The sequence below is a fragment of the Linepithema humile genome, chromosome 6, assembly GCF_040581485.1.
Source record: "Linepithema humile isolate Giens D197 chromosome 6, Lhum_UNIL_v1.0, whole genome shotgun sequence".
NCBI lineage: Eukaryota > Metazoa > Arthropoda > Insecta > Hymenoptera > Formicidae > Linepithema > Linepithema humile.
In genome coordinates, this window is record NC_090133.1 from 9,606,020 (window position 1) to 9,620,436 (window position 14,417).

Here is a 14,417-nt window from a genome sequence, read left to right on the forward strand (position 1 = left end):
ACTAATAATCAAAAGTCTCTGAAAAAGTCCGTCCTATCTTTTTTGTCTCTTTTCTTCTTTCTGGCCCGTACCTCCTCGCGCGACCCCTTCCCAGACTCGACTGTGGGCGAGTCCACAACAATAATAAAGAAGCAAACTTTTTGTTGTAACAATAATATTATTCTGCCATACATACCAAATCTGCATTCACAAACTGTTTAATATAAGCTGCAATATCTGTAACAGCATCTGTCAATTTTTGTACTGCTTTTGTTTGCATCTGCATTTCATGTAGTATCTGTGCATTGATTTCTAAAATAAAAGACATTTATAAAAGAAGATTATATGTAATTTTATTTAAAAGAAGTTAAAATATTTTCCAGACAACATGTATGTCTAAAAGATCTATGTGACATCTTTTAGACAAGCGTATTGTCTGGATAATTTTCACTTTTATTACATTTTTGAAACAAACTTTGTGGTTTTTTTAACTTTCTTACCACAAAGGTCTGCAGTCTTTTGTCTTTTCAGACGCTTTCTTTGGGATTCGGATATCGGTGGACAGGATGGAGACCAATGCATCAATGTTTCTTGATGCTCGTTATTATTTGTATTTAAATTAAGGGATGCTAGGATAGCTATTTCATAGCTGTTACATTGCTTTGTTAGCTTCTCGTTATTTAAAAATAGAAGTAATATAACATAAATATAACATATTATACAACAAATGTTATATTTATATTAATGTTATGAAACCTGTCATATAGCAATTATTTTAATATTGGTAAAGAAATTTGTATTATAATGTTTCTGTAATAATTTAATTTATTATTTTAAATTACGCGGGATTTATTAATCAGCTGATACCGGATACGGACTCTAATGTAAATAATGTAAATATTACGTTATTTACATTAGGTTATTTGTGCTAACGGCACTAACGGTATGCAGCGCGCGCATTGTCTTTTATGCGCGCGATTGGACCGTGAGAGCTACACGACACTTGCGCACGCGTGCTTTGGTGATCAATACGAAGAAGCATTACAATCATGAGAAGGAATCAACCTCGGCGTCAGCAGGATACATCATCAGCCATTTTTACACTGTTCAAGAGGACGACTATTGGCATCGAGTTCAATGTATAGAATCCGAGGCCGGACTCGTCACGGTTTTCTTCATCGACAAGGGATACGAGAAGCAGCAGTACAAATCCAATTTGCTGCATCCCTTGGAGAAGATATTCTGCTTCCTTCCCGCTTAGGTAACGCATCTGTAGTCGATTCACTGTCGCTTCTGTTTGATCTTTGCGCTAACAATATTAATAATGCACTCGTGCATTTTTATACAGGCGATTAGAGTGGCTCTTCACGAACAGGCGACTACGGAAATTGAAAATTATCTCACTTCCGATCGCATGTTTTTAGTGACGGTGCACAGCATGAATACTGACGAATATGGTTCTTATACAACAGTGACCTTTTACGACATCAGCAAAGAGGACGCGGACGAAAATGTGAACCAAATTGTATTCGACAAAATTTTTAATTACATCATTGTCTCGTCTAAAACCGAAGTAATTATCTACGATTTAATTCGTATTTCGTTTAACCATATTTAAGCATATTTTAATCAGCCATAGAGAGCCTGTCTTTTAATAGACTTTTAATTGACCATAAAAATGAATTCACAGCATAAGTACGCAACGATGCATGTGAGTTCTTATACAGGGTGGGCCATTTTAATCCATCCACGCAAATAACTCCGTAAGTAAGCCAAATACAGAAAAATGGTTCAAACAAAAGTTGTTCAGGACAATAAGGGTCACCTATTTATGCTAGTGACTTTGACCTTAAAGTCAATTTTCAAGGTCATTTGAAGGTTAGAGTTATTTTTTTAAATGAAAACCCCTATTTTTGATTCCAAAATCTAATAGCTGGTGTCAAGAGCTTTTCAAAACACTATAATGAAGTTATTTTTCATTAAGTACTTTTCGAGTTATGAGGCTTGTAAATTACAGTATTTTGACATAAAATACAAAATATCTTGTAAAACATTCAATTTTTGGGAATCTTACCTTAATACTTTTATGCATAAAATAATGAGACAAATCAATTGGTATAAAGAAAACACATAGTTGCTTTCAAGAAAAAATATGCAGCTGCATGTTGCAAACTACATATTTTTTCTTGAAAGCAACTATGTGTTTTCTTTATACCAATTGATTTGTCTCATTATTTTATGCATAAAAGTATTAAGATAAGATTCCCAAAAATTGAATGTTTTACAAGATATTTTGTATTTTATGTCAAAATACTGTAATTTACAAGCCTCATAACTCGAAAAGTACTTAATAAAAAATAACTTTATTATAGTGTTTTGAAAAGCTCTTAACATCAGCTATTAGATTTTGGAATCAAAAATAAGGGTTTTTATTTTAAAAAATAACTCTGACCTTCAAATGACCTTGAAAATTGACTTCAAGGTCAAAGTCACTAGCATAAATAGGTGACCCCCATTGTCCTGAACAACTTTTGTCTGAACCATTTTTCTGTATTTGGCTTACTTACGGTGTTATTTGCGTGGATTGATTAAAATGGCCCACCCTGTATATATATATATATATAAAATTGCAAAAAACGAACATGATTCGTTTGTAGTCAACTTTTTTAAAAATAAAACATATTTTCCATAATTATAAATAAAGAATAGGTTAATAAATTTCAGTGTAAATTTTCCAATGTCTGTCATGCTCTTTAAATAAACTCAGTACTTTTTATTTGTTAATAATTAAATCTTACTCTTTTCTTACGTGGAAGAAACAATTATTGCGATAAACTTTTTATTATTCTAGTTGAAATCAAAAATATAACGAATAGTTACATCAAATTTTAATAACAATTGAAATGTGAGGTTTGACAAATAGGGATTTTGAACAGTTTAGAAATAAATTCTAACTTAATCATAATTTAATTTATTATTTAATTTTAATTTTGATCTTCAAATATAGTATATTGAATAAATAATTGATATAATTGATAATTTTGTATGGTTTCAGAGTATTATGTGATATGTGCACGACGAGCGGCATTGTCTTGATATTTCTCTTTGTGATGCTTTGCGCCTTGAGCGAGAGCATGCGATATCGAGCAAAGTTTATTTTCTTTATAATAGGAAGCGCACTATCGGCAGGATTATGGATACCTTTTATGCTATTTCGAATTGGCAGCTGGAAAAACGCTCTGTAAGCTTCCATGTGATCTACAAATAAAATAAAATTTTACACGTGGAGTTTTGCGCATACGAGATGAAATCTTTCAGTGTACCGGCCAGGTGCGTCGTAAAAATAGCAAAGATTATTGGGATCAATTTCCGTTTTCGTGAAAAAGATAACATCGTCCAAGATTCGGGCTGTGTTGTACTCATTAATCATCAGAGCTCATTGGATCTTTGTGGTAATTAAATTTGTCATATTAAATTCAAAAACTGATCAAATAATGTAAGATCAAGTAGACTTGCATTATGTTATATGTATAATAAAATTGGCCACATAGTTTTAGGTGAATTGTAGTTAGCGATGGTTAACTGTAGCGTTGTTTCTAAAAAGGAGATTTTATACTTGGGACCATTTGGCCTCGCGTGCTGGCTTTGGGGAACAGCGTTTATTGATAGAAGAAAAGCCGAAGAATCCTGTCGGGTTATCAATGTTACATCGGAATCAATCCGTCTGTCTAAGGTGATTTTGCGTACACAGAAAATATATCCTTGTGTTGTTGAAGAATACAGCGACTTATAATGTAAAATATATTAATATGTAATTTGGATTAACATTTTTATATTATTATTTAAAGCATATTTCCGATTAAATTTTCTAGCGGAGACTGCTTTTATTTCCTGAAGGACATCGACATTCAAGTAATTCGTTGCTTCCATTTCCTCCCAGAAAAAAGGTGCTTTCCATGTTGCGATTGAGACACAAATGCCGATTCAACCTGTTGTCGTATCAAAATACTACTTCTTGGACGGAAAACTAAAGAGATTTCAATCAGGTAAAGACATGGAGTAAACATAAAAATATTAAATTATAATATAATATATATGTTATTGGGCGGATTCTAAGCCCAAAGGATCGGCAATCCTTAAATTGCCTAGACAAAGTTAAAATTGTCAAGAGTGTTTTAGGTAATATTCGAAATGAAACTTTATTTCAGACTTTGCCTTCGGAAAACAATTTAGGCAGCCTTAAGATTGCCTAAAGCAGTTTAGGCAATGTCCGAATCTCAGACAACCCGTCAATCTTAAAAACATCTGAAAGACATTCAAAAGACGTCATTATTTTCTGATGTCTGTTGGATGTCTTTCAAATGTGAGGGAATATTGATATTGTTCATATATGGCCTGAAAAATCGATTTTTTCAAAATTTTACTCTGTCTATACCCCTTAATGAAGCTTTCTCTTTGTGTCAAGAATGCATCGTCTTATTTAGGATTTATCATCTTTTAGTTCTTGATAAATTGTTATTTATAATACTAGAGTCTGTAAAAATATTTATCATCTTTATTTAGAATTTTACATCGTCTTATTTATACTTATCGTTTGATTTAAATACACACACACACACACACACACACACACAAGATGTTCCATATCTATCGTAATACCCATTAATTTTGATATTTACATTTTTATCTCAGAAATAATTTCAAAATCTGACATTCACGGATATTGCGATAAGTCTGGAACACTCTGTATACAGGGTGTCCCAAAGCACCCTTAACAACTCTCGTGAGGTGATAGAGGAGATCGAGACGAACAAAAAAGTCTAATACTATTTTGCGATATTTGCAATAATAACAGAGATATTTAATGTTAAAGTCAGGCGAATAAGAGCGCGCCGCGAGAAGCGCTCGAGCCGCCTGAGCCGTAGGACGGCCCAGTGTGCACCATTATAGGCCGTCGGCGCGCGGTAAGGGGAAGGCAGCGCGCCACTGCCCATGGTTACGTCGTCGTTCCCGCGTCTTACCGCGCCGCGCCAAAAGACTCGATAACCGATAGTACAAAATAATAAATAATGAAAATAATAATAAATAATAACAAATATAAATTAATAATTAAATAATAATATGTATAAAATGTTTGAGCACGTTTTCCGTAAATGGACGATAAATGTATGGGCAAGCGTAATTGCGAATAAAGTGGTAAATATATTTTTGTTAATTGAAAAATTTTTCTCGAGTAATGTCCTTGTATAATGTATCTCTATTGTCGATTTTGAGATTTGGCCATATTTTCTTCCGCCGCGTCTCAACGGACAGACGTACGCGCAGTTCATTGAAAATGAATTGCCCGTACTTCTGGAAGATATACCTTTACAAACGCGGCTAAGGCTGATTTATCAGCATGATGGAGCTCCCGCACATGATTCCCGTCGTACGCGGGAAATTTTAGATGCGCGATATCCTGACAGGTGGATAGGTCGTGGCGGCCCAATCAATTGGCCAGCACGTTCGCCAGATTTGAACGTGCTGGACTACTTTATTTGGGGATACATAAAAGCTGCGGTAGAACATTGTCGCAATGGTACCGAAGATGAGGTACGCGAGGCGATCATAGCAGCCTTCAACACTATTACCCCCGAAATAGCGCACCGTGCAACGCGACAAATTGTTCGAAGAGCCGACCTCTGCTTACAAGCACGAGGAAGGCACTTCGAACAATTATTGAATTAAATTTTGAGAGTGGATTAGGTCTACTGGAAAAACCACTATAAAAAAAACGCGCCAAGCTATCTACCTCAGAGTGGTGTGGAAACGATAGCGTTTTCTTGCTACGAAATAATTTTATTTCGAAAAAATATTAATAGAATTTATCTGTGGAGAGAGGGGGAGAGAGAGAGAGAGAGAGAGAGAGAGAGAGAGAGAGAGAGAGAGAGAGAGAGAGAGAGAGAGAGAGAGAGAGAGAGGCACGACGTTTAACAAATTTAAAAAAAAATTTAAGAGTTCTAATATCACTTTTATAGTTCTACAATTTTCGATAAAAATTATAAAGTTCCGCATTCTTTATTTTAAATTAATCGAAATTGAAAAATATTTTAACTTCGCAAATCTAACGTCGTGTTAAATTTGCGAAGTGTCGTACTCCTCTCCTCTAATTCTAAGCACTAAAACACATTAAATACTATCATTTTTGGCAAGAAGCATTTTGGCAGTTGAACAGCTATCAGGAAGTCTTGCTACAAATTATAATATTTAATGCGTGTTAGTAATTAGGGAAGAGAATGTCGTGTTAGATTTACAAAGTTAAAACGATATTTTTTAATTTTAATTTTTAATAAATTAATTTTTTAATTCTTTTAATAAGAAATGTGTATGTACATAGAATCTTTTAATTTTTATCGAAAAACTATTAAAAGTGCTATTGGAACTCTTAGTATTTTTTTTAATTTGTACACAGGGAGAATTTTCTCTTATAATTTATACTTTAAAAATCATGATAATCGTGGGACAATTTGGAAAGAATTTTATAAGAATTTTTATGATTAATATTTATCACAATAAAAAATTAAAATATCTATCACAATAAAATATAAAATATGTTTAATTAATTTTACTATGTAGTTTAGTAAAGTTAATCAAACATGTGTATGATTTTCAGGATAAAGTCTAAGAGAAAATTCTCTCAGTGTAGAGCGTTGTGCCAATTCTGTAGACACTAGAATTATGTGAAGCAGAGCAGAATGCAAGTTGTAATCGTTATCTCATGTATTGAAATACTATACGATATTTTACGGAAAACGTGCTCAAACATTTTATACATATTATTATTTAATTATTAATTTATATTTGTTATTATTTGTTATTATTTTCATTATTTATTATTTTGTACTATCGGTTATCGAGTCTTTTGGCGCGGCGCGGTAAGACGCGGGAACGACGACGTAACCATGGGCAGTGGCGCGCTGCCTTCCCCTTACCGCGCGCCGACGGCCTATAATGGTGCACACTGGGCCGTCCTACGGCTCAGGCGGCTCGAGCGCTTCTCGCGGCGCGCTCTTATTCGCCTGACTTTAACATTAAATATCTCTGTTATTATTGCAAATATCGCAAAATAGTATTAGACTTTTTTGTTCGTCTCGATCTCCTCTATCACCTCACGAGAGTTGTTAAGGGTGCTTTGGGACACCCTGTATATTTGCATACACGTGTGTATTACATGCTTTTGTTTTGATGTTCAAGTTTTTCATACGTGTTAACAAATGCTAGACGTCTCTTTCAGTCTCTTTCACATTGTACGTGTAGAATACGTATGCATTTTTATACATTTTTTATAAATTTATGTATTTCTTAATAAGATTTAAATACTATAATTATCTTCAATTTTTTCAGTATTACAGTGGCGATAAACTGCGAGCTGCGAACTAATTTAAAACTTTTGGCAATAAACTGTTAACTGCGGTGCAGACTTTGGGACACAATTAGGATTCCGTTGTTGGTAAGTAACTTTTTCATAATTACGATATTTTCAATTATAGATTAGTATAGATTAGTTGTTAGTACTAATATGTGTCAGTTATTAAATGATACAAAGTATAATTATACAAGTACAAAATATTTAACTTTTTAATAACTTTGCAATAACTTTCTCAACAATTTTTAATTTTCAATTTGCTCTCATAATCTTTGAACATCAAATTTTCTACATAAAAATATTAAAATTGAAATAGATTGCAATTTGCATAAGTTGCAATATATAATTTTGTTAATATTATAATATTATATTTTATATTTGTTTACCATTTTTTTTTTTTTTTTAATTATAGTAATACATCATACCTAAGGATATTCAGTCTTTATCCAAAAGGCGAAAGAATCAATTAATAAATCACGAATTAAATAAAGTTGTTAATTATAATACTTTGCATTTAATTAAATTGGATGAGGCGTCTAGTGCAATGACAAATACAAAAATAACTATGGTTAACAGTGTTGAAACGACTAAAATTAACATTTCCCAAGATGAAGACGAAAATAATGAGTTATCAGCACAATTGCTGTCAGATACTGAAAATGTACAGCATAACTCTGAATCGCAGGAAAGTTTTTCAATGACAGATAGCGAATTCAATAATGGTACTACTTTAAGAGAAGATTTACAACAATTCATAATTGAGCGTTGTATTTCACATAATACTTCAAACAAATTACTACGAATTTTGAGGAAACACGGTCACGTTGAATTGTCTACTGATGTTAGGGTTTTAGTTAAAACACCATGCAATACATCTACAACTTTTATTTCGCTGGGCAGTGGTAAATATATCCATTTTGGTCTTGCATCAGGTTTGAAACGATCAATAAAAATGTATTCAAATTTTATTAATGATAATAACGTTAAGATTAATATTAATGTTGATGGGTTGCCAATTTCAAAAAGTTCTGGTAGTCAATTCTGGCCAATAATGATTTCTATTCAAAATATTGATATATATACGTTGCCAGTTATAATTGGAGTTTATCACGGCATGTGCAAACCAAATAATTGCAATGATTTCTTAGCAAACTTTGTCGATGAATTGGTATTACTTTCCAAAAATGGCATAATTGTTTCCAATAAAAAATGCTGTTATTGTAAATGCAATAGTATGTGATGCTCCAGCAAAATCATTTATTACGTGTACAAAAGTATGGGATACTTTGCATGTTCTAAATGCATTCAAGAAGGTGATTTTGTGCGAAATAGAGTGATTTTTCCCGAAACAAATAACGCTTTACGTACAGATCAGTCATTTAGAAATCGGACTTAACCCGAACATCATAATGGTGATTCTATTTTAAAGAGACTTTCAATTGACATGGTATTGCAAATTAGGTTGGATTATATGCATCTTGTTTGTTTAGGTGTTATGAAACGAATGTTGCAATTATGGGTCAGAGGAAAAAAAGATGTCAGATTAGTAACAGGTGATATTGATTCCGTTTCACATGATTTATTCGCGATAAAAAATTGCATTTTATCCGAATTTTCAAGAAAACTTAGATCTTTAAATGATGTAGACAGATGGAAGGCAACGGAATTCCGTCAATTTTTGTTATACACGGGTATAATTGTTATGAAATCTGTGCTATCTCCGTATTGTTACAATCACTTTGTTACTCTTAGCATTGCTGTAAGGATATTGGCTGATCCTCAATTATGTATTTCATTCAATGATTATGCGAATTCATTGTTAATATGGTTTGTTTCTAATTATGGTAATATCTACGGTGATGAATATCTGTCTTATAATGTTCACAACTTGCTTCATATAGCCAAAGATGTACAAACCTTTGGTTGCTTAGATAATTTTAGTTGTTTCAAATACGAAAATTATATGCAGAAGATAAAACGAAAATTACACCAATCTGGAAAACCTTTAGAAGAGTTGTCTAATCGTATATTCGAAGAATCACAGCTTTCAATCCAACCGTTCCGCGTTATGCAATATCCAATCATTATTTTTAAAAACAACAGAATTTCTTGTCTACAATTTCAAAATTTTTTTCAAAATTGGAATAAATGAAATTGATAATTATGTTTTATTAAATAACAAGTCGGTGGCTTTTATCTTAGAAATATTTGAAGAGAATAAGGTTTTATTTGTTCTTGCGCAGTGTTTTTTAAATCCAACTTCTTTTCTCACAACACCATGTCCTTCAGAAAGACTTGGCATATTTCAAATTTCAAAGAATACGACTTCAAATACTATTAAAATTCCAGTAACACGAATAACCAAAAAATCTTTAAAAGTTATAAACCTTTCTGAAGTAGGCTCTTACATCACAATTCCGCTTTTACTTACTGCAACAGAAAATACTGTTTAATTGCAATACCATATCAAATAAGTTTTTTGGTTTTTATCGGTCTTTATTTTTCATTATGCTTATATAGGTCATGGTCTTTATTTTTTGTTATGTTTAAATAACATTAAAATTTGAATTTATATATCAAGATTGTTGTGTTACAGAGACAATTTATCTTAAAAACTGGCGGAAATAATCAGAAATAAACTGTTTTCAATTAAGGTTTATCGGTTTTTCTTGGTTTTTTATGCTTATAATCTTGAATTTTTTTAAATGACTGATCTGTACGTATTGATCCATTATTTGTAAACATTTCTTATTTGGTTAAAGTTCGTCGGTCTTTATTGGTCTTAATTTTTTTTATGCTTATTGGTCTCAAATTTTTTTCTTATTATTGATTTTGAATTTTTTATATTCAACATATTGGTCTTACATTTATAAATATTGCTTCATTGGTCAAAGTTCCATTGGTTTTTGTTGGTTTTAATTTTTTTTTTTCTATATTGGTCTAACATTTATAAAAACTAATTTATAAATTTATAAGGATGATTTCTAATAACAAATCAATTGTCTGATACAATCCGCAGTGGCTTAAACTCTATGAGGGCTTTGGCCTCAAATCACGTCGGTGGGTGCTGGGACTGTCAATTTTTAAATGGCAGAGTCCGCACTGATAAGATTTTCAGAGTCTAAGCCAGTGGGTGCTGGGACTATCTCTTTTTGGAGATAGAGTCCGCATTGGCTTGAATTCTATGAAAGTATTAGTCTCGAAATCACCTTGGGTTTTTATAATGCTAGCTTTACTTACTCAAGTTCTTTATTTGTAATAACGCGTAGTAATAGATTTTTCACTGCTCAGATTTAATTTTGCCCTGTATCCTTATTGCACTCGTGATATATTGCAGCGTAAATTATTGAAAATAGATACAATAGATGAAATTAGATGCAATAAATTTGATTGCATGTATTATAATGTTTCATATAAAAGTAATGTGAATTAAAAAGTTTTTTAACGTTAATAATGAACTATAAAAAATTTTCGAAATTAAAATTGATTCTTTCGTATTCATCAAATAAACACTGAATATATCTAGCGGATCTATGTACACCAGGTCACACAAATGCTTTGACATATGAAGTTGCACGGGTGTCAAGGCATATCGAGTCGGCGTGTTCCGACTCTACATATTTTTACATCATGACTATGGTTATGAACACAGCGGGAAAGCTGTTTTGACTGTTTCAAAGCAACTGGAGCAATTGACAAATAAAGATTAATATTTATAATATCAATCAATTGCTCCAGTTGCTTTGAAGAAGCCAAAACAGCATTGCCGTTATGTTTATAACCAGTCATGATGTAAAAATATGTAGAGTCGAAATACGCCGACTCGATATGTCTTGACACCCGTGCAACTTCATATGTTAAGGCATTTGTGTGACCTGGTGTACAATGGCACTATTTGGTACGGAGGTAAGTGTACAAAATAGCAAAGATTTAGTAACATTTATATAATAAAGTTTAAAATTGGAAAAGTTTAATTATTCGATTAAAATTATTAACATAGAGAATCGTCCAATTATGTCGCTTTATTTATTCCTCAACTGACGATTTGGAAATATAAAACTTTTTTTTTAATTTTATGAATAAATTCTTCTCAATCAAAATATGATAAAATTAGTAAAAAGATTTTTATTTCTTTGAACCTTATAAATTAATATGTTATCTTTTTTTTAGATTACATTAAAAGATCATGGCTAAAGTAAATAAAGAAACAAACTACGCGGTAGTAAAATTTTTGTTGGATGGAACTTTCTCAGAAATTCCAGTATTGTGGCTCATTCAAAATAATAATATGGTTTGTGAATGTTGGTGGCCACCACGGACAGCCAATTGTGCAACACTAATAGCAAATTGTGCTCATCTAAATAGTACATGGAAACGATATGACGTGGACAGTATAAAATATTGTAGTAAGTATTTAAAGATTTTTATATCTTACATTGCATAATAAATAATACAAAATTAGATTTTTGAACATTTTCACGATTTTACTAAATACTATACTTTCTTTTTTTCATTGCAGCATCTCTTGAATCCGCCCGGAAAAATGCATCAGATGCAAGTTATGAAACAACAGATGAAGAAAAATTAGGATGAGGGAAGATGCAACATATTCCTTTCAATTGTTACAGTACTGAGGAAGAATCTGAGCCATGTGTAAATAAAAAAAGTATGTATTATATGAAAATTTAATGTTTATCGATATTTGAATTATATTAATAATTCAATTACATAAATATTAAAGTGTAATACTTAAATAATTTTTTTGCACAATTATAAATGTTAAATAAAATTTATTGTATTATTTATAGAAAGCCGCTTGTATTCGAATGCAATATCAACAACACCCTTATATCCCGATACGCTCAGTTTAAAATATGGATATTCTAACGCATCTGTATCCAATGCATCTATGTCCAATGCGTCTGTTTCCAATGCATTCGTATCGAATGCATCTGTATTAAATAAATCGCAATCAAACGCAATTCCAATCATATCAAACACAAGTGACTATGCTATGGCAGCAACTGCACAACAAAGTAATTATAACATACAATAATATATAATTAGTAATAATTGTATTGTAAAAAATAATACGTTAATACATTTTCAGAACGAGAAATGGTATCACATGTTGCAAGTAATGTAGACCTCAACACACCGATAATAATAAAAGGTACGTTATTGAAAAAAATAATAAATATAGTAATAACATAATAAATTTTTATTATTGTTATATATAATGAATTTATTAAAATATTTTAGGATTTGAAAATACTAATGATTTGGAAACTGATATAATAATTCAAACATAACAGGTAAATTTTTAAGATTGTTTATAATGTTAAAATTTGTGAACGTTTTTATGTATATTTTATGTATATTTATGTATATGATTTTATTTTGCAGAAATGCTACAGAGCAAATATTAAGGGCTTTAGACAGGGTGAAAGTTTAAAAAAATCGATTTTTTAGTTTTGGTATATTTTGGAAGATATATGTCTCGAGAATATGTATATCAAGTTTCAAAGCGAAATTCTGAAAGGTGACGAAGATACAGCAATTTTTTTGAAGCAGCGTTTGTGTCTGAACGCAGCGCACGGTGCGACGAGCGCGCAGGTATAATGCAGTGTGGCCGCTCGACCTTCTCCGAATTGCACGAGGGGCCTTTGTTAGTTTTCAGGTAGGGTACAGTCGTCTGAGAGTGGGGAAAACTAGATCAGATTATATTCAGTCGTCTTTCGGCAACTGTGCGACGAACTTCAAGCGCTCAGAAAGATCGTTATACGTTGTAAATATTTTTATTATCATGGATAGAAAAGGACAAAGGCACGAAGTTGGAAAATCAACGAAGAGAGCAGATAGAAAAAGAAAAAGATGTGTTCCGAAAAATCGCTACCAAGCAGAGAAGCCAGACATAAATATCAGCACTTTGTCGAAGAAACTAAGCAGCTTTGGCAAAACTAACGTCATTATTAATCCAAATATCAGTTACAGGATGATTAATTTCATTGCTGTTTTTTCCGCCATAAGCACATATGTGAAATGCAAAACGTGTGGAGGAGATGTAGAGTTTTGCGAAGGTAACAAACGTGGACTTGGATTTAAAATTATTATAAAGTGTCGATCCTGCGTACGGAAAGAAATAAATTCGTGCCCACTAATTCAAAATGCTTACGAGGTGAATCGTCGTTTCATTTTTGCAATGTGAATAATCGGAATAGGATTAGCTGGAGCAGAGAAATTTTGCGCATTCATGGATTTACCGCGTCCTATATTCAGGTCATTTTATAACACTGTAATATCTCAAATCTGTGATGCTACGGAAGCTATAAAAAACTTAACATATAAAAAAAGCCTGTGACATTGAAAAACAATTAACAAATAAAAAATGTGAAAAATCTAATGGACTAACCGTTTCTGGCAATGGCAGTTGGCGTAAGCGCGGTTTCAGTTCATTACATGGTGTTGTAACCGTCATAGGTTACTACAGCAAAAAAGTACTTGATATTTCAGTAAAATCATCGTATTGTAAAGAATGCACAGCATGGCAGAAAAAAACCCATTTACCGGAATATGAACTTTGGAAGCAGGAACATGAAAACCAATGCAGCGCTAATCATACAGGCTCAGCAGGTAAAATGGAGCCCGATGCCATGCTAGAAATCTTTCAAAGAGCTGAAGAATTACATGGCGTAAAATACGTAAATTACATAGGAGACGGCGACTCAAAAACTTATAGTAAAATTGTACAGCAGCTTCCGTATAATGTACAGAAAAAAGAGTGTATAAATCATGTACAAAAGAAGATGGGAACCAGATTGCGAAATCGCAAAAAAAATGAGAAGGGCCTTGGTGGTAAAGGCAAACTGACCGACAATTTAATAAAAGATCTCACGCTGTATTACGGTCTTGCAATAAGGCGCAACAGTGATTCCCTTCAAAACATGAAGAAAGATATCTGGGCCACTTTCTTCCACAAGTGCTCTACGGACGAAAAACCACAACATGATAATTGCCCGACAGGAAAAGACTC

General features: G+C 32.3%; 1 pseudogene; it reads left to right on the forward strand.

The window, feature by feature from the left end:
• Nucleotides 1-1,077: 1,077 nt before the first annotated feature.
• On the forward strand, nt 1,078-13,902 carry LOC105679524 (1-acyl-sn-glycerol-3-phosphate acyltransferase alpha-like; annotated as a pseudogene).
• Nucleotides 13,903-14,417: the final 515 nt, after the last annotated feature.